We start from the raw sequence: 23,472 nt of genomic DNA on the forward strand, positions 1-23,472 counted from the left end.
ATGAACTGATCCCAGAGATTATTGGACGTCCAGACGGACTATTAAGGTTTTTATGTATTTTGGGTAAGCAGTAGAAGACCGGTAACCTCTCTTGTGTATTTAAAATAAATTTTGCTACTTGTTCTGATAGAATCTCTTTTTCCATGCCTTTCTGACATAGACTCATGAATAGGGATGAGCGAACCCGAACTGTATAGTTCGGGTTCGTACCGAATTTTGGGGTGTCCGTGACACGGACCCGAACCCGAACATTTTCGTAAAAGTCCGGGTTCGGGTTCGGTGTTCGGCGCTTTCTTGGCGCTTTTTGAAAGGCTGCAAAGCAGCCAATCAACAAGCGTCATACTACTTGCCCCAAGAGGCCATCACAGCCTTGCCTACTATTGGCATGGCTGTGATTGGCCAGTGCAGCATGTGACCCAGCCTCTATATAAGCTTGGGTCACGTAGCGCTGCACGTCACTCTGCTGATTCAAGCATAGGGAGAGGTTGCTGCTGCGACGTTAGGGCGAGATTAGGCAGATTAACTCCTCCAAAAGACTTCATTCTGTGATCGATCTCCAGCTGTGGATCATTGAAGTGCTAATATCGAATTGCTCACTTTTTTTAGGCTGCCCAGAGCGTTTTTATTTCACTTTTTTCTGGGGTGATCGGCGGCCATCTTGTGGCTTGTGGTGCGCCAGCACAAGCTACCACCAAGTGCCTTTAACCATCAATAGTGTGGTTATTTTTTGCTATATCCTACATCAGCTGCAGGCTGAGCCTGTGTCACCGAAGTGCATTTAACCATCAACAGTGTGGTTATTTTTTGGCCATATACTACATCAGGTGCAGGCTGAGCCTGTGTCACCCAAGTGCATTTAACCATCAACAGTGTGGTTATTTTTTGGCCATATACTACATCAGGTGCAGGCTGAGCCTGTGTCACCCAAGTGCATTTAACTATCAACAGTGTGGTTAATTTTTGGCCATATACTACATCAGGTGCAGGCTGAGCCTGTGTCACCCAAGTGCATTTAACCATCAACAGTGTGGTTAATTTTTGGCCATATACTACATCAGGTGCAGGCTGAGCCTGTGTCACCCAAGTGCATTTAACCATCAATAGTGTGGTTATTTTTTGGCCATATACTACATCAGGGGCAAGTTGAGCCTGTCACCCAGCGCCTAAAAAATAGACCTGACATTTATATTCCTCCAAATCAGTACTGTTTTAGCTGGTCAAGTTATTTGTAGTGACCGTAAAAGCACAGTTTTTGTTCTGGGTTGAAAAACTATTCCCAAATTTGCCATTCTCAAAATAAGTAGTTTATGCTATATCAGGCCTACTTTAAATCTATCCCAAAAAGGATATCTTAGATTCAAGGTGCTGATAGTGTCATTCAGAAAAACTTAACACACACGCTACCGTGCAGATACAAGTCTAATTCTGTGATTAAACGTATACCTGTCACACAGCGCAAAAAAAATAGGCCTCACATTTCTATTTAACCAAATCTGTACTGTTTTAGCTGGTCAAATTATTTGTAGTGACCGTAAAAGCACAGTTTTTGTTCTGGGTTGAAAAACTATTCCCAAATTTGCCATTCTCAAAATAAGTAGTTTATGCTATATCAGGCCTACTTTAAATCTATCCCAAAAAGGATATCTTAGATTCAAGGTGCTGATAGTGTCATTCAGAAAAACTTAACACACACGCTACCGTGCAGATACAAGTCTAATTCTGTGATTAAACGTATACCTGTCACAAAGCGCAAAAAAAATAGGCCTCACATTTCTATTTAACCAAATCTGTACTGTTTTAGCTGGTCAAATTATTTGTAGTGACCGTAAAAGCACAGTTTTTGTTCTGGGTTAAAAAACTATTCCCAATTTTGTGATTCTCAAAATAAGTAGTTTCTGCTATATCAGGCCTACTTTAAATCTATCCCAAAAAGGATATCTTAGATTCAAGGTGCTGATAGTGTCATTCACAAAAACTTAACACACACGCTACCGTGCAGATACAAGTCTAATTCTGTGATTAAACGTATACCTGTCACACAGCGCGAAAAAAATAGGCCTCACATTTCTATTCAACCAAATCTGTACTGTTTTAGCTGGTCAAATTATTTGTAGTGACCGTAAAAGCACAGTTTTTGTTCTGGGTTGAAAAACTATTCCCAAATTTGCCATTCTCAAAATAAGTAGTTTATGCTATATCAGGCCTACTTTAAATCTATCCCAAAAAGGATATCTTAGATTCAAGGTGCTGATAGTGTCATTCAGAAAAACTTAACACACATGCTACCGTGCAGATACAAGTCTAATTCTGTGATTAAACGTATACCTGTCACACAGCGCAAAAAAAATAGGCCTCACATTTCTATTCAACCAAATCTGTACTGTTTTAGCTGGTCAAATTATTTGTAGTGACCGTAAAAGCACAGTTTTTGTTCTGGGTTGAAAAACTATTCCCAAATTTGCCATTCTCAAAATAAATAGTTTCTGCTATATCAGGCCTACTTTAAATCTATCCCAAAAAGGATATCTTAGATTCAAGGTGCTGATAGTGTCATTCAGAAAAACTTAACACACACGCTACCGTGCAGATACAAGTCTAATTCTGTGATTAAACGTATACCTGTCACACAGCACGAAAAAAATAGGCCTCACATTTCTATTCAACCAAATCTGTACTGTTTTAGCTGGTCAAATTATTTGTAGTGACCGTAAAAGCACAGTTTTTGTTCTGGGTTGAAAAACTATTCCCAAATTTGCCATTTTCAAAATTGTGGTGAACGGGAACAATGAGGAAAACATCTAATAAGGAACGCGGACGCGGACGTGGACATGGTCGTGGTGGTGTTAGTGGACCCTCTGGTGCTGGGAGAGGACGTGGCCGTTCTGCCACAGCCACACGTCCTAGTGAACCAACTACCTCAGGTCCCAGTAGCCAGCAGAATTTACAGCGATATTTGGTGGGGCCCAATGCCGTTCTAAGTATGGTAAGGCCTGAGCAGATACAGGCATTAGTCAATTGGGTGGCCGACAGTGCATCCAGCACGTTCACATTATCTCCCACCCAGTCTTCTGCAGAAAGCGCACAGATGGCGCATGAAAACCAAGCCCATCAGTCTGTCACATCACCCCCATGCATATCAGGGAAACTGTCTGAGCCTCAAGTTATGCAGCAGTCTCTTATGCTGTTTGAAGACTCTGCTGCCAGGGTTTCCCAAGGGCATCCACCTAGCCCTTCCCCAGGGGTGGAAGAGATAGAATGCACTAACGCACAACCACTTATGTTTCCTGATGATGAGGACATGGGAATACCACCTCAGCACGTCTCTGATGATGACGAAACACAGGTGCCAACTGCTGCGTCTTTCTGCAGTGTGCAGACTGAACAGGAGGTCAGGGATCAAGACTGGGTGGAAGACGATGCAGGGGACGATGAGGTCCTAGACCCCACATGGAATGAAGGTCGTGCCACTGACTTTCACAGTTCGGAGGAAGAGGCAGTGGTGAGACCGAGCCAACAGCGTAGCAAAAGAGGGAGCAGTGGGCAAAATCAGAACACCGCTGTCAAGAGACTCCGCCTGCTACTGACCGCCGCCATCTGGGACCGAGCACCCCAAAGGCAGCTTCAAGGAGTTCCCTGGCATGGCACTTCTTTAAACAATGTGCTGACGACAAGACCCGAGTGGTTTGCACGCTGTGCCATCAGAGCCTGAAGCGAGGCATTAACGTTCTGAACCTTAGCACAACCTGCATGACCAGGCACCTGCATGCAAAGCATGAACTGCAGTGGAGTAAACACCTTAAAAACAAAGAAGTCACTCAGGCTCCCCCTGCTACCTCTTCTGCTGCTGCCACCTCGGCCTCTTCTGCTGCTGCCGCCGCCTCGGTCTCTTCCTCCGCCTCTGGAGGAACGTTGGCACCTGCCGCCCAGCAAACATGGGATGTACCACCAACACCACCACCTGCGTCACCAAGCATCTCAACCATGTCACACGGCAGCGTTCAGCTCTCCATCTCACAAACATTTGAGAGAAAGCGTAAATTCCCACCTAGCCACCCTCGATCCCTGGCCCTGAATGCCAGCATTTCTAAACTACTGGCCTATGAAATGCTGTCATTTAGGCTGGTGGACACAGACAGCTTCAAACAGCTCATGTCGCTTGCTGTCCCACAGTATGTTGTTCCCAGCCGCCACTACTTCTCCAAGAGAGCCGTGCCTTCCCTGCACAACCAAGTGTCCGCTAAAATCAAGTGTGCACTGCGCAGCGCCATCTGTGGCAAGGTCCACCTAACCACAGATACGTGGACCAGTAAGCACGGCCAGGGACGCTATATCTCCCTAACTGCACACTGGGTAAATGTAGTGGCGGCTGGGCCCCAGGCGGAGAGCTGTTTGGCGCACGTCCTTCCGCCGCCAAGGATCGCAGGGCAACATTCTTTGCCTCCTGTCTCCTCCTCCTCCTACTCAGCTTCCTCCTCCTCTTCTTCCACCTGCTCATTCAGTCAGCCACACACCTTCACCACCAACTTCAGCACAGCCCGGGGTAAACGTCAGCAGGCCGTTCTGAAACTCATATGTTTGGGGGACAGGCCCCACACCGCACAGGAGTTGTGGCGGGGTATAGAACAACAGACCGACGAGTGGTTGCTGCCGGTGAGCCTCAAGCCCGGCCTGGTGGTGTGCGATAATGGGCGAAATCTCGTTGCAGCTCTGGGACTAGCCGGTTTGACGCACATCCCTTGCCTGGCGCATGTGCTGAATTTGGTAGTGCAGAAGTTCATTTGCAACTACCCTGACATGTCAGAGCTGCTGCATAAAGTGCGGGCCGTCTGTTCGCGCTTCCGGCGTTCACACCCTGCTGCTGCACGCCTGTCTGCGCTACAGCGTAACTTCGGCCTTCCCGCTCACCGCCTCATATGCGATGTGCCCACCAGGTGGAACTCCACCTTGCACATGCTGGACAGACTGTGCGAGCAGCAGCAGGCCATAGTGGAGTTTCAGCTGCTGCACGCACGGGTCAGTCGCACTGCGGATCAGACACACTTCACCACCAATGACTGGGCCTCCATGCGAGACATGTGTGCCCTGTTGCGCTGTTTCGAGTACTCCACCAACATGGCCAGTGGCGATGACGCCGTTATCAGCGTTACAATACCACTTCTATGTCTCCTTGAGAAAACACTTAGGGCGATGATGGAAGAGGAGGTGGCCCAGGAGGAAGAGGAGGAAGAGGGGTCATTTTTAGCACTTTCAGGCCAGTCTCTTTGAAGTGACTCAGAGGGAGGTTTTTTGCAACACCAGAGGCCAGGTACAAATGTGGCCAGACAGGGCCCACTACTGGAGGACGAGGAGGACGAGGATGAGGAGGAGGTGGAGGAGGATGAGGATGAAGCATGTTCACAGCGGGGTGGCACCCAAAGCAGCTCGGGCCTATCACTGGTGCGTGGCTGGGGGGAAACACAGGACGATGACGATACGCCTCCCACAGAGGACAGCTTGTCCTTACCTCTGGGCAGCCTGGCACACATGAGCGACTACATGCTGCAGTGCCTGCGCAACGACAGCAGAGTTGCCCACATTTTAACGTGTGCGGACTACTGGGTTGCCACCCTGCTGGATCCCCGGTACAAAGACAATGTGCCCACCTTACTTCCTACACTGGAGCGTGATAGGAAGATGCGCGAGTACAAGCGCACGTTGGTAGACGCGCTACTGAGAGCATTCCCAAATGTCACAGGAGAACCAGTGGAAGCCCAAGGCGAAGGCAGAGGAGGAGCAAGAGGTCGCCAACGCAGCTGTGTCACGGCCAGCTCCTCTGAGGGCAGGGTTAGCATGGCAGAGATGTGGAAAAGTTTTGTCACCACGCCACAGCTAAGTGCACCACCACCTGATACGGAACGTGTTAGCAGGAGGCAACATTTCACTAACATGGTGGAACAGTACCTGTGCACACCCCTCCACGTACTGACTGATGGTTCGGCCCCATTCAACTTCTGGGTCTCCAAATTGTCCACGTGGCCAGAGCTAGCCTTTTATGCCTTGGAGGTGCTGGCCTGCCCGGCAGCCAGCGTTTTGTCTGAACGTGTATTCAGCACGGCAGGGGGCGTCATTACAGACAAACGCAGCCGCCTGTCTACAGCCAATGTGGACAAGCTGACGTTCATAAAAATGAATCAGGCATGGATCCCACAGGACCTGTCCATCCCTTGTGCAGATTAGACATTAATTACCTCCCCTTAACAATATATTATTGTACTTCAGGGCACTTCCTCATTCAATCCTATTTTTATTTTCATTTTACCATTATATTGCGGGGCAATCCAAAGTTGAATGAACCTCTCCTCTGTCTGGGTGCCGGGGCCTAAATATGTGACAGTGGCCTGTTCCAGTGGTGGGTGACGTGAAGCCTGATTCTCTGCTATGACATGAAGACTGATTCTGTGCTGACATGAAGCCTGAATCTCTGTTACGGGACCTCTCTCCTCTGCCTGGGTGCCTGGGCCTAAATATGTGACAGTGGCCTGTTCCAGTGGTGGGTGACGTGAAGCCTGATTCTCTGCTATGACATGAAGACTGATTCTGTGCTGACATGAAGCCTGAATCTCTGTTACGGGACCTCTCTCCTCTGTCTGGGTGCCGGGGCCTAAATATGTGACAGTGGCCTGTTCCAGTGGTGGGTGACGTGAAGCCTGATTCTCTGCTATGACATGAAGACTGATTCTGTGCTGACATGAAGCCAGATTCTCTGTTACGGGACCTCTCTCCTCTGTCTGGGTGCCGGGGCCTAAATATGTGACAGTGGCCTGTTCCAGTGGTGGGTGACGTGAAGCCTGATTCTCTGCTATGACATGAAGACTGATTCTCTGCTGACATGAAGCCAGATTCTCTGCTATGGCATGAAGAGACTGATTCTCTGCTGACATGAAGCCAGATTCTCTGCTATGGCATGAAGAGACTGATTCTCTGCTGACGTGAAGCCCGATTCTCTGCTATGGGACCTCTGTCCAATTGATATTGGTTAATTATTTTTTATTTATTTTTTAATTCATTTCCCTATCCACATTTGTTTGCAGTGGATTTACCTACATGTTGCTGCCTTTTGCAGCCCTCTAGCTCTTTTCTGGGTTGTTTTACAGCCTTTTTAGTGCTGAAAAGTTCGGGTCCCCATTGACTTCAATGGGGTTCGGGTTCGGGACGAAGTTCGGGTTGGGTTCGGATCCCGAACCCGAACATTTCCGGGAAGTTCGGCCGAACTTCTCGAACCCGAACATCCAGGTGTTCGCTCAACTCTACTCATGAATGGTTGTTTGAAGTCATTAGTGGGATCTTTTAATAGTTATTTATATGTACTTTTATCTGAGAGTTGTCTTTCACACTCTTGATTGTATTTATCAGTTTCTAAAATAACTATTGCCCCCCCCCTTATCGGCTGGCCTAATAGTTTTTGCAGTTGTTTAATAGCTTGAATTTCATGATTTGAGAGATTATTTTTTATATTGTGTTTACCCATTCGTCTTAGGTCAGTCTCAACGCATTTGCGGAAGGTGGCAATCTCCTGGGTTATTTCTTGTCTCAGAAAGGCTTTAGATTTTGGTTTAAGATTCGTGTGTAGAGATCTATCTCCTTCATTTAAATCTGTAGTCTGTCTGATGGGATTTTTTAGGAGATATTTTTTCCAACACAGATTCCTAACAAATTTTTCTATCCCTATAAAAGTGTTGAATTTGCTCATCTTAGTTGTAAGTGCGAATTTTAATCCTTTGTTTAAAAGTTTAATTTGGGGTTCTGTTAAAGTGACTGAACTTAAATTAATTATGGCATCCTGTGGATTTTCTGTATTCATCTCCTGTTGTGCCTTCTCGATTTCCTCTGTCCTCTTCGGGTCTTTCTTTTAGTGGGTCTTGGCTTTGTTGTCTGTAATATTGTCTCCATGGGGTTTCCTGTAGGTGGTCGGATTTGTAATGTGGACGTGAGGTCCATGTTTGTATACGTTTGTGGTTGTGATAATTTCTGTATTCCCAGTCCTGATGTGTGTGCCTGTTTCTCAGGTTGTACTGGTAAAGGGTCGGTGAAGGTGAATGTGGTTCTTGATTTGGGGATTGGTGAGGTGTTTTGTGGTGGGGCGGTGTATGGTCTAAAAAATGCTCATCCCTAAGTGTTTCAAATCTTCCCCATACTTCTATCAATATTATGATTATGACTATAATTATGGTTCAATCTTTGTTTATTGAAACAATGGCATAATAAAGTTTACAACATAGCCTGAAAGGTTTCACATTTTGTCAATGAGAATCAGTGAGATGACGGATAAATGACATAATATCGTAACAATTAATAGGTTGGTGGACTAACACAGGGGACAAGACATACACAATAGGCTTGTACGTTTACCAGCTGTATGAAACCAGGGATAACAAATACACAAAGACAGAGGGGGGGGGGGGGGAGACAGACAGGGGGCAAGGGAGGGAAGTCTGGATTCAGTAACAAGCAAATTGTATGAGTAGCTTAGTGCTATTCAATTTACCACCTGTATGGAACTAGGGATAGCAGACTCACAAAATCAGAGAGGGGGGGGGGGGGGAGACCAGAGAACCAGAGATGAGGAGGCTGAGGATGTTCTGTACTACCAAGTAACCATGATATCACAGTTCAGGAGCTGTGGGTCTCAGTACTACCAGTAGCCAACCAGTTTGCAAAACGGGATGAGTTCCGAAATTGAAACCATGGCTCCCAAGAGCGTGAGAAAATCTGTACCCGGTTATGGGATTCTGACCCAAGCTCCTCCATAATGACTATAATTATTATTATCATACAGTATTCCAAATACCCTACTAAGAAAGAAGAAGTGATATAAATCAAGAAATATAACATTCTCCGGATATACACTCCCCCTTTTTTCCGGGAATATTTCTTATATCGATTATGTATGTTTTATATGTTTACAAAGATGCCTTGGAACCAATGAGTATGATAATCTGGTGTATTTTTCTTTATATGTTTCTTTATATGTTTCTCCATATATAAATTTTTTTATACATAAATTTTTTTATACATGCTTTTTATCATATATTTTTATTATATATCTTCTGTATTTTTATTATATATCTTCTGTATTTTTCATATATCATAAATCTAGGAATGGATTATCTCATTTTATTTTACTCTATTCCAGTGAGAATCGTATTCCATTATAACTCTGTGACACATGAGAAGTGATATAGATTTATTTGGAATAGGGGGTACAGAAAAAAGAAAAAAATGAAAAACGTTTTCTATCGCACTAGGAACTCTATCACAATATTCAAACCCCTTTTGAATGAATATGATATATTTTCACATATCTCCATGTTATTGTGAAATAAATGTATATGGGAATGAAGCAACCCATTAGATTTATATTTCCGTTAATGGAAAAAATGTGAACAACTATAACGCAACGGTACCTCAACAATAATTCTATGGTGTCATTAAATGTCGGAATGTGGGATCCATTTCACTTTTTCTATTCAACCCGGTGAGGGTATGAAAGGACTGCAACAGGGGGTAACGGGGGACCACTTGGAAGAAGTCGAGAATGGACTTCCAAACGCGTCTGGTGTAAAAGAGAGGATACAGCACCCATATACCCCGCTCTGAGAAAGAATATATTGGGCATTGAAAGTGGAAGCGCTTCCATTAGTATTATCAAGTAATGATCTGTCCGCACAAGCAAAATAAGGGAGCCGACACACACACGTGGGACTCCGAACTGGAGGCAACACGTGGGAGGCTAATTGCAGGCAAAGCATCCAGCCTTCACCAACAGCGAGAGCTCCGGGCGGACGCCGGGACAGGTAAGTGGCCAGCACACCCGTGTACGGTGGGATGGCACTGTTAAACATTGGTGAGCACAGGCCTGGTATTATTCTATCTGCCAAATGGACTTAGCAGTGGAAGTATTGAAAAATACATGCTGAGATCATTTTTAACTGTCCCTTTTGGTCGGGAGATTAAGCACGTTAACATACAGAGATAATTGATGGAAATTACACTTGTGGCTATATGTGTACACTTTTTGAAGTCATTCTGAGCGAGCTGAGATACAGGACTCACTGCGTGCCCAGTTCTGGTCTGTGCTGCCACCCTGTGGTAATATTATATCTGCCCTACAAGTAACATTAAGAACCAATCCTGCAGTGTTATATATTGAACTGATGGCTATACTATAAATACCACATGGTGACTATACAGAGACAAATTTGATGTGGACTAATAGTGCATCTACATTGGCAGCTAAATAGCACAAATATTGTGCTCCTTTTCTATACTCTTCATAGTGTTTTAAACAGTGATTATTATTTTCTCCCTATTAGGTGATTGTAAATGTCACAGAACTGATACCTACATATTACAGGGGGGTGTCCTTTTTTATTTTATTCTATCTCATTTTGTTTTATTGGATTGTATTTGATTCATGAGTGTGTTTAAATTTTCAATGTGCTGTCCGCATCCGAGGATCCGCATCCGTGCTTACGTTTCCGCAAAAAAATATGGCCTTAGTCTTAGGTACGTGGGCATGCAATCGTCTACCATTCTGAATACAGAATGCATAGTAAAATAGCGCTGGAGGGGTTAAAAAAATAATAATTAAACACACCTTAATCCACTTGATCGCGGAGCCGGCATCTCCTTCTGTCTTCATCTTAGCTGTGGGGAGCAACAGGACATGTGGTGACGTCACTCCGGTCATCACATGATCCATCACATGATCTTTTACCATGGTGATGGATCATGTGATGGACCATGTGATGACCGGAGTGACGTCACCACAGGTCCTGTTGCTCCACACAGCTAAGATGAAGACAGAAGGAGATGTCGGCTCCGCGATCAAGTGGATTAAGGTGTGTTTTTTTTTTTAACCCCTCCAGCGCTATTTTACTATGCATTCTGTATACAGAATGCTATTATTTTCCCTTATAACCATGTTATAAGGGAAAATAATAACCCCATTCACTTCTATGGGGCCTGCGTTGCGTGACAAACGCAGAATATAAAGCATGCTGCGATTTTCACGCAACGCACAAGTGATGCGTAAAAATCACCGCTCATGTGAACAGCCCCATAGAAATGAATGGGTCGGTATTCAGTGCGGGTGCAATGTGTTCAACTCACGCATCGCATCCGCGCGTAATACTCGCCCGTGTGAAAGGGGCCTTAGGGCTGCACTTAATTCGAATCTCCTCCATTGTTTAAGAATGCCTTCACACTGTGAGGCCTCATGCACACGACCGTTGTTTTATTCCGTGTCCGTTGTTCAGTTTTTTCGTGATTTTCTGCGGACCCATTGACTTTCAATGGGTCCTTTGAAAACTCGGCTAATGCACCATTTGTCATCCGCGTCCGTGATCCGTGGTTCCAGTCCGTCAAAAAAATATAACCTGTCCTATTTTTTTCATGGAAAACGGTTTGCGGACCCATTCAAGTCAAGGGGACCGTGAAAAAACGCGGAGGCACACAAGATTGTCATCCGCGTCGCAAGTCCGCGTCCGTTTTTTTCCTATCATTTGCATGGCAAACTTGACTTAGACTTTTTTTTACTTTCCTTTATGTCTGGTGGTCCTCCAAAAATAAAGGAAGACACACGGAAACAAAAATGGAAACGGATCACGGAACAACGGAACCCCATTTTGCGGAATGGAACACAACGGTCGTGTGCATGAGGCCTGAGGATGTTGTAGAATAGTGTGAGTGCACCCTTAGGCCCCTTTCACACGAGCGAGTTTTCCACGTGGGTGCAATGCAAGACGTGAATGCACAGCACCCACACTGAATCCTGACCCATTCATTACAATGGGTCTGTGTACATGAGCGTTTTTTTCACGCATCAGGTCTGCGTTCTGTGAAAAACTCAGCATGTTCTATATTCTGCGTTTTTAACGCAGCATTGGCCCCATAGAAGTGAATGGGCTTCAGTGAAAAACGCATTGCATCCGCAAGCAAGTGCGGATGCAATGCGTTTTTCACTGATGGTTGCTAAGAGATGTTGTTTGTAAACCTTCTGTTTTTTATCACGCTCGTGAAAAACGCATCAAAACGCATTGCACCCGCACGGAAAAACTGAACTGAATGCAATCGCAGACAAAACTGACTGAACTTGCTTGCAAAATGATGCGAGTTTTACTAAACGCACCCTGAGCGCATCCAGAGCCAATCCGTCACGCTCGTGTGCATGAGCCCTTAAGGTCCAACATCCTATGCTGATATATATATATATATATATATATATATATTGTAGGAAGGAACAAGGCGTTGTCATTGATGGGCGGTATGTGTCACTGAGGTTCCTGGCCTCGGTGAGGTAGGAGCCGTTTATTTCCCTGAAATGTCATAACTGCAGTCTGACACTTCAGCTGGTTAGTATGGCTGTAAAGCTGATCGGGGACGGCTCTTACTGGGAGTAGCCAAAGTGCTGGGTGGGTGGCTCTCCCCACGTTCCAGGCCGGGTCTTGGGAGGCTTATAAAAAGCAGTCAACACTGTAAGATGGTGTGGATTATCCTCCATCTCACAGTGAAACTGTGGAGTCTCTGTGTTTTGGGATCTGAAGATATGTGCCGTGCAAAAGGGCTGAGAGCCGCATGGTGGTGTCACCGCGGGTTCTGTGAGAAGGTCTGGCAGACGTTCTTCTCTACCTCTTGTATGATGTTCTTTGTTTTGGTTTCACTTTGTCATCGCCTTTCCTTCTGCCAGGTGTCACTTATTTAGACTAATCGTCTTCCTTTATATTCCCTCCCATACTGCCTCACTTTGCGGTTTATACTACTTCCTGGATGAAGTGTTCACTGCTGGAGGCTGCTGCTGTTTGCTCAGATAAGTCTTTTCCTTTATTGTGTTTCCTTGCTGGCTTGATTCTAGGTGACCCTGACTCCATCCGTATTAAGTGCAGGGAGCCGGTGGTCGTGTCCCCTCACTATTATAGGGTTTTCAGGTGTCACACAGTCTTAGGTACGTGGGCATGCAATCGTCTACCATTGATACCCTTGCATGTGCATAGCAGTCAGGGAGAGCTCTTAGGGTTTTAAAGGGCTCGCCTATATGCTCCTTAGTTTGGGATCAAGCCAGTCGGTCGTTTATTTATACATTCCAGCTATCTGCAACTTCATCCATGACATTTTAAACCGCCATAACCGTCTTAAGCATGGATCCATTTTCAGCCTTGATTGACCGCATGCAAGGTCTTTCGCTGTAGGTATAAGATCTCTGTAAAACTGTGTCCCAGTTTCAGGTGACCGGTTCTGCTGGCGTTCATGGAGTTTGTTCCGAGCCTAAGATCTCGCTTCCGGATATGTTCTCCGGGGGTAATGAGAATTTTGTTAGCTTTAGAGAGGCTTGCAAACTCCATTTTCGCCTACTTCCCCATTCCTCTGGTGATGAGGAGCAGAGGGTGGGGATCATCATCTCGCTGCTCAGGGATAACGCTCAGTCTTGGGCCTTTTCGCTGCCGGTGGGGGCACAGCCCCTCCGATCAGTGGATTAATTTTTTGTAGCCCTGGGGCAGATCCTATTGCTCTGGCTAAATCTAAACTGCGTCTTTTATGCCAGGGTAAACAGTCCGCAGAGATATATTGTTCTGAATTTCGGAGATGGGCAGCTGATACTGGTTGGAATGATGCTGCACTCCGAAGTCAATTTTGCCATGGTCTTTCGGAAAGATTTAAAGATGCATTAACTTTTCATGAGAGACAAGCGTCGTTTGAGTCTGCCTGTTCGTATTGACTCGTATTGACAGGCGTCTTAGAGTGAGAAGAGGAGACTACTCTTTCCTGTCATACTAAGCCCAAGGACAGTGGGGCATGTATCATTCAGTGCGCAGGGGTCTCAGTCTGTCTCAATCCCCTCTGAGGAGGAGGCCATGCAGCTGGGTTTGCTTGCCTCTGATAGTAGAGGATTCAGTTCTCAGAGGAGGGTTTGTTTCTGTTGTGGGGGTATAAATCATTTGGCTAATGTTTGCCCCTCTAGGAGATTCATGGAGTTTTCTGAAGGTAATAAAAAAAAAAAAAAAGAAACCCTCTAAAAACTTTCCATTTGCTACTATTGGCAAGGTTGTTGTGTAAATTGAAGGTTTGCCGTTTGCTTGTAGTTTCCGTTTTCTCCTACCTGCCAGGGTGGTGCTAGACAGCAAGAACATTGTTTATGAGATTTTTGTAGATAGTGGAGCAGCTGTCAATCTCATTGATAATCAATTTGCAACAATGCATGGTTTCCAGGTGTGCACTTTGGAAAAGGATATACCTGTTTTTGCTATCGATTCCGCTCCACTTTCTCAAAGATCGTTAAAGGGCATAGTTCACAATATCCGTTTGATTGTGGGTGACGCTCATGTTGAGGATATGTCATGTTTCGTCTTAAGCGGATTACCTACTCCTCTAGTGTTGGGGCTACCCTTGCTCACTAAACATAACCCCACCATTGATTGGCAAGGAAGGCAAATTAATGGTTTGAGTGAGTTTTGCAGCGTCTCTTTCAGAGGTTTCTACCAAGACTGTGCCATCTTTTCTCTCTGAATTTTCTGATGTGTTTTCCGAGAGTGGTGTCCAGGAGTTGCCCCCTCACCGGGAGTACGACTGCCCTAATAATCTCATCCCAGGCGCCAAGCTGCCAAAATGACGATTATACAATCTCTCCCAACCTGAAAGAGTCGGTATGCGTACTTATATCTCTGAGAGCCTGAGAAAGGGACACATCCGACCCTCGAAGTCACCTGTTGCCACTGTTTTTTTTTGTTAAGAAAAAAGATGCTTCTTTAAGACCTTGTTTGGATCCCGGACCTGTTTAACCAGATTGTTGGGGCTAAAGTTTTTTCTAAGTTGGATTTAAGAGGGGCATACAACCTAGTCAGGGTCAGGGAAGGGGACGAATGGAAGACAGCCTTCAATACCCCTGAGGGTCATTTCGAGAATTTGGTTATGCCCTTTGGTTTGATGAATGCTCAGGCCGTCTTCCAACATTTTGTGAACAGCATTTTTTATCATTTAATGGGGAAATTTGTACTGGTGTATCTAGATGACATTTTGATTTTTTCTCCTGATTTCAAAACTCATCGGGACCACCTATGTCAGGTCTTGCAGATTCTGCGGGAGAATAAATTGTACGCTAAACTGGAAAAATGTGTGTTTGCGGTTCCGGAGATTCAATTTCATGGTTATCTTCTCTCCGCTTCTGGTTTTCGGATGGACCCTGAGAAGGTCCGCGCTGTGCTTGATTGGGAGCTTCCTGAGAATCAGAAGGCGCTGATGCGGTTTTTGGGTTTTGCCAATTATTACAGAAAGTTCATTTTGAATTATTCCTCTGTTGTTAAGCCACTCACTGATATGACTAAAAAGGGGGTGGATTTTTCCTCGTGGGCGGTAGATGCGCTTAAAGCCTTTTCTAGTATTAAAGAGAGTTTTGCTTCCGCTCCCATTTTGGTACAACCTGATTTCTCTCTACCTTTTATTGTTGAGGTGGATGCTTCTGAGGTGGGTGTGGGTGCGGTCTTATCTCAGGGTCCCTCTCCTGCCAAATGGCGACGTGTGCCTTTTTCTCAAGGAAACTCTCCTCTGCAGAGAGAAATTACAATGTGGGAGATAGGGAGTTGTTAGCCATCAAATTAGCTTTTGAGGAATGGCGCCATTGGTTAGAGGGAGCCAGACACCCTATTACCGTGTTTACCGACCATAAGAATCTGGCCTACTTGGAGTCGGCCAAGCGTCTGAACCCGAGACAGGCCAGATGGTCTTTGTTCTTCTCTAGGTTTAATTTTGTTGTTACGTTCCGCCCTGGGGTTAAAAATGTGAAGGCGGATGCCCTGTCACGTTGTTTTCTGGGAGGGGGGAACTTTCAAGACCCGGGTCCCATTTTGGCTGAAGGGTTGGACTTCTCTGCTCTTTATCCTGATTTGGAGGCAGAGGTTCAGGCAGCCCAGGCAGAGGCTCCTGATCCTTGTCCTCCTGGGAGGTTGTTTGTGCCTCTCGCTTTACGACACAAGGTTTTTAAGGAGCACCACGATACTGTCCTTGCTGAGCACCTGGGGAGTAGAGCCACAGTGGATCTCATTGCTCAGAGATTCTGGTGGCCGGCTCTTCGTAAGACTGTTGAGGGTTTTGTGGCAGCCTGCGAGACCTGCGCTCGTGCCAAGGTCCCTCATTCACGGACATCGGGTTCTCTCCTCCCTTTACCCATTCCTTCCCGTCCTTGAACGCATCTGTCCATGGACTTCATTACGGACCTGCCTCGTTCCTCGGGGAAGACTGTGATTCTGGTGGTAGTGGACCGTTTTAGCAAAATGGCGCATTTCATTCCCTTTCCTGGGTTACCCAATGCTAAGACGCTGGCGCAAGCGTTTGTTGATCACATTGTTAAATTGCATGGCATTCCTTTAGACATCGTTTCTGATAAGGGCACGCAATTTGTTTCCAGATTCTGGAAGGCCTTCTGTTCTCGCTTGGGGGTTCGGTTGTCGTTCTCTTCTGCTTTTCACCCTCAGTCGAATGGTCAGACCGAACGCGTCAATCAGAATCTGGAAACATATCTGCGCTGTTTTGTGGGGGAGAATCAGGAGGATTGGTATTCTTTTTTATCCCTCGCTGAGTTTGCTTTAAATAACCGTCGCCAGGAGTCCTCTGATAAGTCACCATTTTTTTGGTGCATATGGGTTTCATCCGCAGTTTGGGACATTCTCTGGAGAGGGGTCTTCTGGTTTACCTGATGAGGAGAGATTTTCCTCATCTTTGTCATTTATTTGGCAAAAGATTCAGGTTAATCTGAAGAGGATGAGTGAGAGATATAAGCGTGTGGCGGATAATAGACGTGTGCCTGGTCTGGACCTGAATGTGGATGATCTGGTGGGGTTGTCTACAAAGAATATCAAACTGAAGGTTCCCTCCTGGAAGTTGGGTCCTAAGTTTATTGGGCCTTACAAGATCTTGTCCGTCATCAATCCCGTTGCCTTCCGTCTTAATCTTCCTCAGACTTGGAAGATCCATAATGTTTTTCACAGGTCCCTATTAAAACCTTATGTCCAACCCACTGTACCCTCCTCTTTGCCTCCTCCTCCGATTTTTGTTGATGTCAATCTTGAATTTCAGGTCTCTAGGATTGTGGATTCTCGCATTATCCACGGTTCTCTTCAGTACCTCGTTCATTGGGAGGGTTATGGTCCTGAGGAGAAGATGTGGGTCCCAGTGGCGGACATTAAGGCCACTTGTCTCATCAGGGTTTTCCATAGGTCTCATCCTGAAAAGGTGGGCTCTAAGTGTCCGGAGTCCACCCGTAGAGGGAGGGGTACTGTCACCGCCAGTTCTGTGAGAAGGTCTGGCAGACGTTCCTCTCTACCTCTTGAATGACATTCTTTGTTTTGCAATATTGTAAGTGCAGAGATAAGAAATCTCCCCAGCAGGCCAAAGAAAAATTTCCCTCCTTTTCTTTCTTTTGGTTCTCTCTATAATAATGCTGTCTGTGATGGTGTATTCCTCGGTGCCCCCGGTTCAGATTAGTAGGCTCCCTTTATGCCATCTCCTCTGGGTCTGGGCCTGATACCCAGGACTTATTGTTTTTAACAGTTATTTTTAATTGGTTTATATATTTTATTTTAACAGGTCTTGATGTATTCCAGTGTCATATCCTGTCATATACCAATAATATTCTATGTGTTGCAGAAATAGAGATGAGCGTCCGATGCCTGTCACAGCTAACGTCTTCCCTTTCGTCTGGGACTGCAGGAATCAGATGGATTTTGTGGGGGGGTCATTAGTTATATATTCTTATAGGGATAGATGATACGTTCCATATTGCGCATACGATCATATATACATTATGTACTATTGGGGTCTGTTTATTTATGTATTTACTGACATATATCTGGCTATGTATAATTTTCCAGTTCAATCATGCACACATATTGTATTTGTATTTAGATACTTTATTTTTAGTATCAATAATGTTTTGTATTCGGTTTATTATCACACAATTTTTCACTTCTGAGCACTGAGCACTTGCACTTTTGCATTTTATCACTTGAGTCATGGGATTTATCCCAATTACTTACTTTATAATAATAATATTGCTTACAATAAGTATAATGGGTTGTAGAGTCATCAATCTATAGATTTTGTACAGTTTTATCACGTTTCTGGTTAGGATTATGGGTGTTGCCAGCTACACAAGTGCATATATATATATATATATATATATATATATATATATATACACTGCTCAAAAAAATAAAGGGAACACAAAAATAACACATCCTAGATCTGAATTAATTAAATATTCTTCTGAAATACTTTGTTCTTTACATAGTTGAATGTGCTGACAACAAAATCACACAAAAAAAAAAAAAATGGAAATTAAATTTTTTAACCCATGGAGGTCTGGATTTGGAGTCACCCTCAAAATTAAAGTGGAAAAACACACTACAGGCTGATCCAACTTTGATGTAATGTCCTTAAAACAAGTCAAAATGAGGCTCAGTAGTGTGTGTGGCCTCCACGTGCCTGTATGACCTCCCTACAACGCCTGTGCATGCTCCTGATGAGGTGGCGGACGGTCTCCTGAGGGATCTCCTCCCAGACCTGGACTAAAGCATCTGCCAACTCCTGGACAGTCTGTGGTGCAACGTGACGTTGGTGGATAGAGCGAGATGTGATGTCCCAGATGTGCTCAATTGGATTCAGGTCTGGGGAATGGGCGGGCCAGTCCATAGCATCAATGCCTTCGTCTTGCAGGAACTGCTGACACACTCCAGCCACATGAGGTCTAGCATTGTCTTGCATTAGGAGGAACCCAGGGCCAACCGCACCAGCATATGGTCTCACAAGGGGTCTGAGGATCTCATCTCGGTACTTAATGGCAGTCAGGCTACCTCTGGCGAGCACATGGAGGGCTGTGAGGCCCTCCAAAGAAATGCCACCCCACACCATTACTGACCCAATGCCAAACCGGTCATGCTGGAGGATGTTGCAGGCAGCAGAACGTTCTCCACAGCGTCTCCAGACTCTGTCACGTCTGTCACATGTGCTCAGTGTGAACCTGCTTTCATCTGTGAAGAGCACAGGGCACCAGTGGCGAATTTGCCAATCTTGGTGTTTTCTGGCAAATGCCAAACGTCCTGCACGGTGTTGGGCTGTAAGCACAACCCCCACCTGTGGACGTCGGGCCCTCATATCACCCTCATGGAGTCTGTTTCTGACCGTTTGAGCAGACACATGCACATTTGTGGCCTGCTGGAGGTCATTTTGCAGGGCTCTGGCAGTGCTCCTCCTGTTCCTCCTTGCACAAAGGCGGAGGTAGCGGTCCTGCTGCTGGGTTGTTGCCCTCCTACGGCCTCCTCCACGTCTCCTGATGTACTGGCCTGTCTCCTGGTAGCGCCTCCATGCTCTGGACACTACGCTGACAGACACAGCAAACCTTCTTGCCACAGCTCGCATTGATGTGCCATCCTGGATAAGCTGCACTACCTGAGCCACTTGTGTGGGTTGTAGACTCCGTCTCATGCTACCACTAGAGTGAAAGCACCGCCAGCATTCAAAAGTGACCAAAACATCAGCCAGGAAGCATAGGAACTGAGAAGTGGTCTGTGGTTACCACCTGCAGAACCACTCCTTTATTGGGGGTGTCTTGCTAATTGCCTATAATTTCCACCTGTTGTCTATCCCATTTTCTCAACAGCATGTGAAATTGATTGTCACTCAGTGTTGCTTCCTAAGTGGACAGTTTGATTTCACAGAAGTGTGATTGACTTGGAGTTACATTGTGTTGTTTAAGTGTTCCCTTTATTTTTTTGAGCAGTGTATATATATATGGAAATTTAATCATGCGCAATATGTTTGTATGTGATGTAATTTTTAATGGTGTATTAAATTTAATCATGTATTCTTTGATAATATTATGTAATATAAGAGTGTATGTATGGATTAATTCATGTATTTATTGATAAATTATTGATACTTTATGGCATGGATGCGGATTTATCATGGTTCGTACTGCCATAAGATGCACTGTGATATGCACTTATATATTTTGTGAAGGTTAATAAGGATAGTCGGTTCCCATCCCCTCATCCTTTGCTTTTACAATCTCTTCCCCCTTTTTTCCTTCCCCCTTCCCATTGTGTTGTCGTGATTTTGATGCTGTAATCCTGTGTTGCCAAGGCTATCCGTATATATATATATTTCTGCGATCATGGAGCTGACCTCAGGACTGCTGACATATGTCACGGTTCGGATTGAAGTTATATTACCGTATTGGAGAGAGTCATGTTGGTAGTATCTGTTGCCATGGCCACAGAAGTCACCATAGGATTTGTGAACATGGTTCCTGATCGTGTGACGACAGACGGACGCAGCTCACGCGAGAGGTTATTTCCTGACTGCGGTGAGGGCGGAGGTGTTGTCATGGACCCTATTTCCTGGCTCCAGTATGGGCGGATGTGACGTAGCCAGTTTATTAGCGCGGCATATTGTATCATGTGAGTGGCTGATTCTCTCAGCTGCGGCTCTATTTAAGATGGGTATGTAGGCAGGATAGATACGCCCCTTTGAAAAAGCCAAGCGAAACGCGCGTCGGGGTGCGCTCACCAAGGCTCTAAGGTTTGTCCCCCTTTAGATGCTTGATTGGTGATTTACATGCCTGTTGTGGTTATTTGGGTTCCAGATGGATTTGGCACATGAGTGTGTCTGATGTTTTTGATACTGATATTACATATTATTTCCAGTAACCGTTGCAAATTGGTTGGTATGTTATCACCTGTATGACTATCACATTGCACATTTTCCTTTGGCCTGCTGGGGAGATTTCTTATCTCTGCATTTACAATATTGCAGGCCATTAGGAGCGGTGCATTGTGGGGGTACAGTGATCCGATGTAACCTTGGTGTGGCGCTGATTTGCAGTGCCATTGCATTACTGCTATGTACTAACTATATTTATTATTGTCTATCTGATTGTCCTTTATGAAACTATTTAATAAAATATTTGTTATTTATGTAGATGTGTGTTTTGGTTTATTGGGTATATTGAGTTTATGCTAACACATGATTTATTCATCTTTGTTGATGATTATTTTGGTTATAATGTTCTTTGTTTTGGTTTCACTTTGTCATCTCCTTTCCTTCTGCCAGGTGTCACTTATTTAGACTAATCGTCTTCCTTTATATTCCCTCCCATACTGCCTCACTTTGCGGTTTATACTACTTCCTGGATGAAGTGTTCACTGCTGGAGGCTGCTGCTGCTGTTTGCTCAGATAAGTCTTTTCCTTTATTGTGTTTCCTTGCTGGCTTGATTCTAGGTGACCCTGACTCCATCCGTATTAAGTGCAGGGAGCCGGTGGTCATGTCCCCTCACAATTATAGGGTTTTCAGGTGTCACACAGTCTTAGGTACGTGGGCATGCAATCGTCTACCATTGAGACCCTTGCATGTGCATAGCAGTCAGGGAGAGCTCTTAGGGTTTTAAAGGGCTCGCCTATATGCTCCTATGTTTGGGATGAAGCCAGTCGGTCGTTTATTTATATGTTCCAGCTATCTGAAACCTCATCCGTGACAGCTGGAAAACAGGCCCCTAAAGCCTGCTGGGGACCGCTGATGAAAAACTGCCAACAAGGTGAATGTTTTTGTTCTGTGGACTTTCCATGGTGTGAATGAACACCAAGACTGCGAACTGTCATTTTGTTTTCCCTTCTGTGTGAATAAACACTGAACTGTTTAAAGAGGACCTTTCACTTGTATAAACTATGTGAACTGAGTATGCTGCCATATAGAGCGGCACCCGGGGATCTCACTGCACTTACTATTATCCCCGGGCGCCGCTCCGTTCTCCCGTTATGGGCTCCGGTACCTTTGCTCCTTAAGTTATAGTAGGCGGGTCTTCCCTTGTCCTGTGGGCGTCTCCTTCTCCTAGGCTGCAGCGCTGGCCAATCGCAGCGCACCGCTCCCAGCCTGGGAGGTTTTTTTCTCCCAGGCTGTGAGCTGTGCGCTGTGATTGGCCAGCGCTGCAGCCTAGGAGAAGGAGACGCCCACAGGACAAGGGAAGACCCGCCTACTATAACTTAAGGAGCAAAGGTACCGGAGCCTATAACTGGAGAACGGAGCGGCGCCCGGGGATAATAGTAAGTGCAGTGAGATCCCCGGGCGCCGCTCTATATGGCAGCATACTCAGTTCACATAGTTTATACAAGTGAAAGGTCCTCTTTAAGTTAAACTTTGTGATAGCCTCTGCCTACCAGAGCGAATCCCCACAATATATATCTATAAACCATATATAACAGATAAAATATGACAGTAAATAATAAAGTTGGTGTTCAAGGAAGGACAGTCTTTTTAGGACCTCCATTGGTGGACAAATCGAGCCACACAGTCATTGCTAGTACAACCACTAGCAGGAGATTACTACCCACCAGTTTAAAAACATCCTACAGATCAGGAGACTCACAGCATTAATTCCTATGCCATGAGCTCCCTCCAGTGGCAGTTGTATGTTATCTATGGTTGTGTGATCAAAAGCAGATGTTTTAGAACTCTATACTAGAAAAACTGACCAGTGACCCCTACGGAAATATATTCTAAAATGAAAGCAACCCAAATATATTGCACTGTGTTACATTGTGTTACACTGAGTTACATGAGAACTTTTGAACAGGGCAATACACAACATTGTGTTACCCCAGTTTATAGATGCTTGTATTCATATGCGAACCACATATTCCGAACCACATCAATTAGCTCCAATTAACAACTTTATTATACACTGTACTTTGTCATGACATCCAAAAGTTATAGATCACACGGTAAATAAATCTATGCCTCCTTAGCCCTGGAGTTGTTTTTTTTTTACATTTTCGTTTTTATTTTTCCGCTCACATAGCCGAGGGCTTGTTTTTTGCAGGACAAGTTACACTTTCTATTGTCACCTATTTAATATTGCATACGATGTAGTAGGTAGCTGGAAAAAAATCCAAATGGGGTGAAATTGAAAAAAAAAGGCAATTCTGCAATAGTTTTATAGGTTTTGTTATGTGTTTTAATACTGAAAAAAAGCCTAGATTTTTTTTTCTTTTCAGCGCCATATTCTGAACCCTATAACTTGTCTTTTATATTCCTATGGCTGTCGATAGGAACTTATGTGCGGCAGCCTCAGATCATTCAGTGCCCTAGACATTTGCCTATTTCCCCTATGCAAAGTTATATACCTTTTACTTTAGTTCACTTGAAAGGGTTAACTTGCATTGATTAATACTCTGTAATTATATTTTATATGTGTGTTGTGATATATATCCTGTTTATTTGCACTCTGTTTGCATGGCACTGTGGAAACGGTTAATGAACACTGAGAGACTTTTGGGGACTTTGAATAAGAAGCTGGTAATTTTCCACAGTTGCCCTAGGGTTTAACACCTTGCAGACCTAGGACGAGAATGCTCGTCCTAACTGGCCGGTACTTAACGCATTAGGACTAGAGA

Source organism: Bufo bufo, chromosome 7 (genome assembly GCF_905171765.1).
Source record: "Bufo bufo chromosome 7, aBufBuf1.1, whole genome shotgun sequence".
NCBI lineage: Eukaryota > Metazoa > Chordata > Amphibia > Anura > Bufonidae > Bufo > Bufo bufo.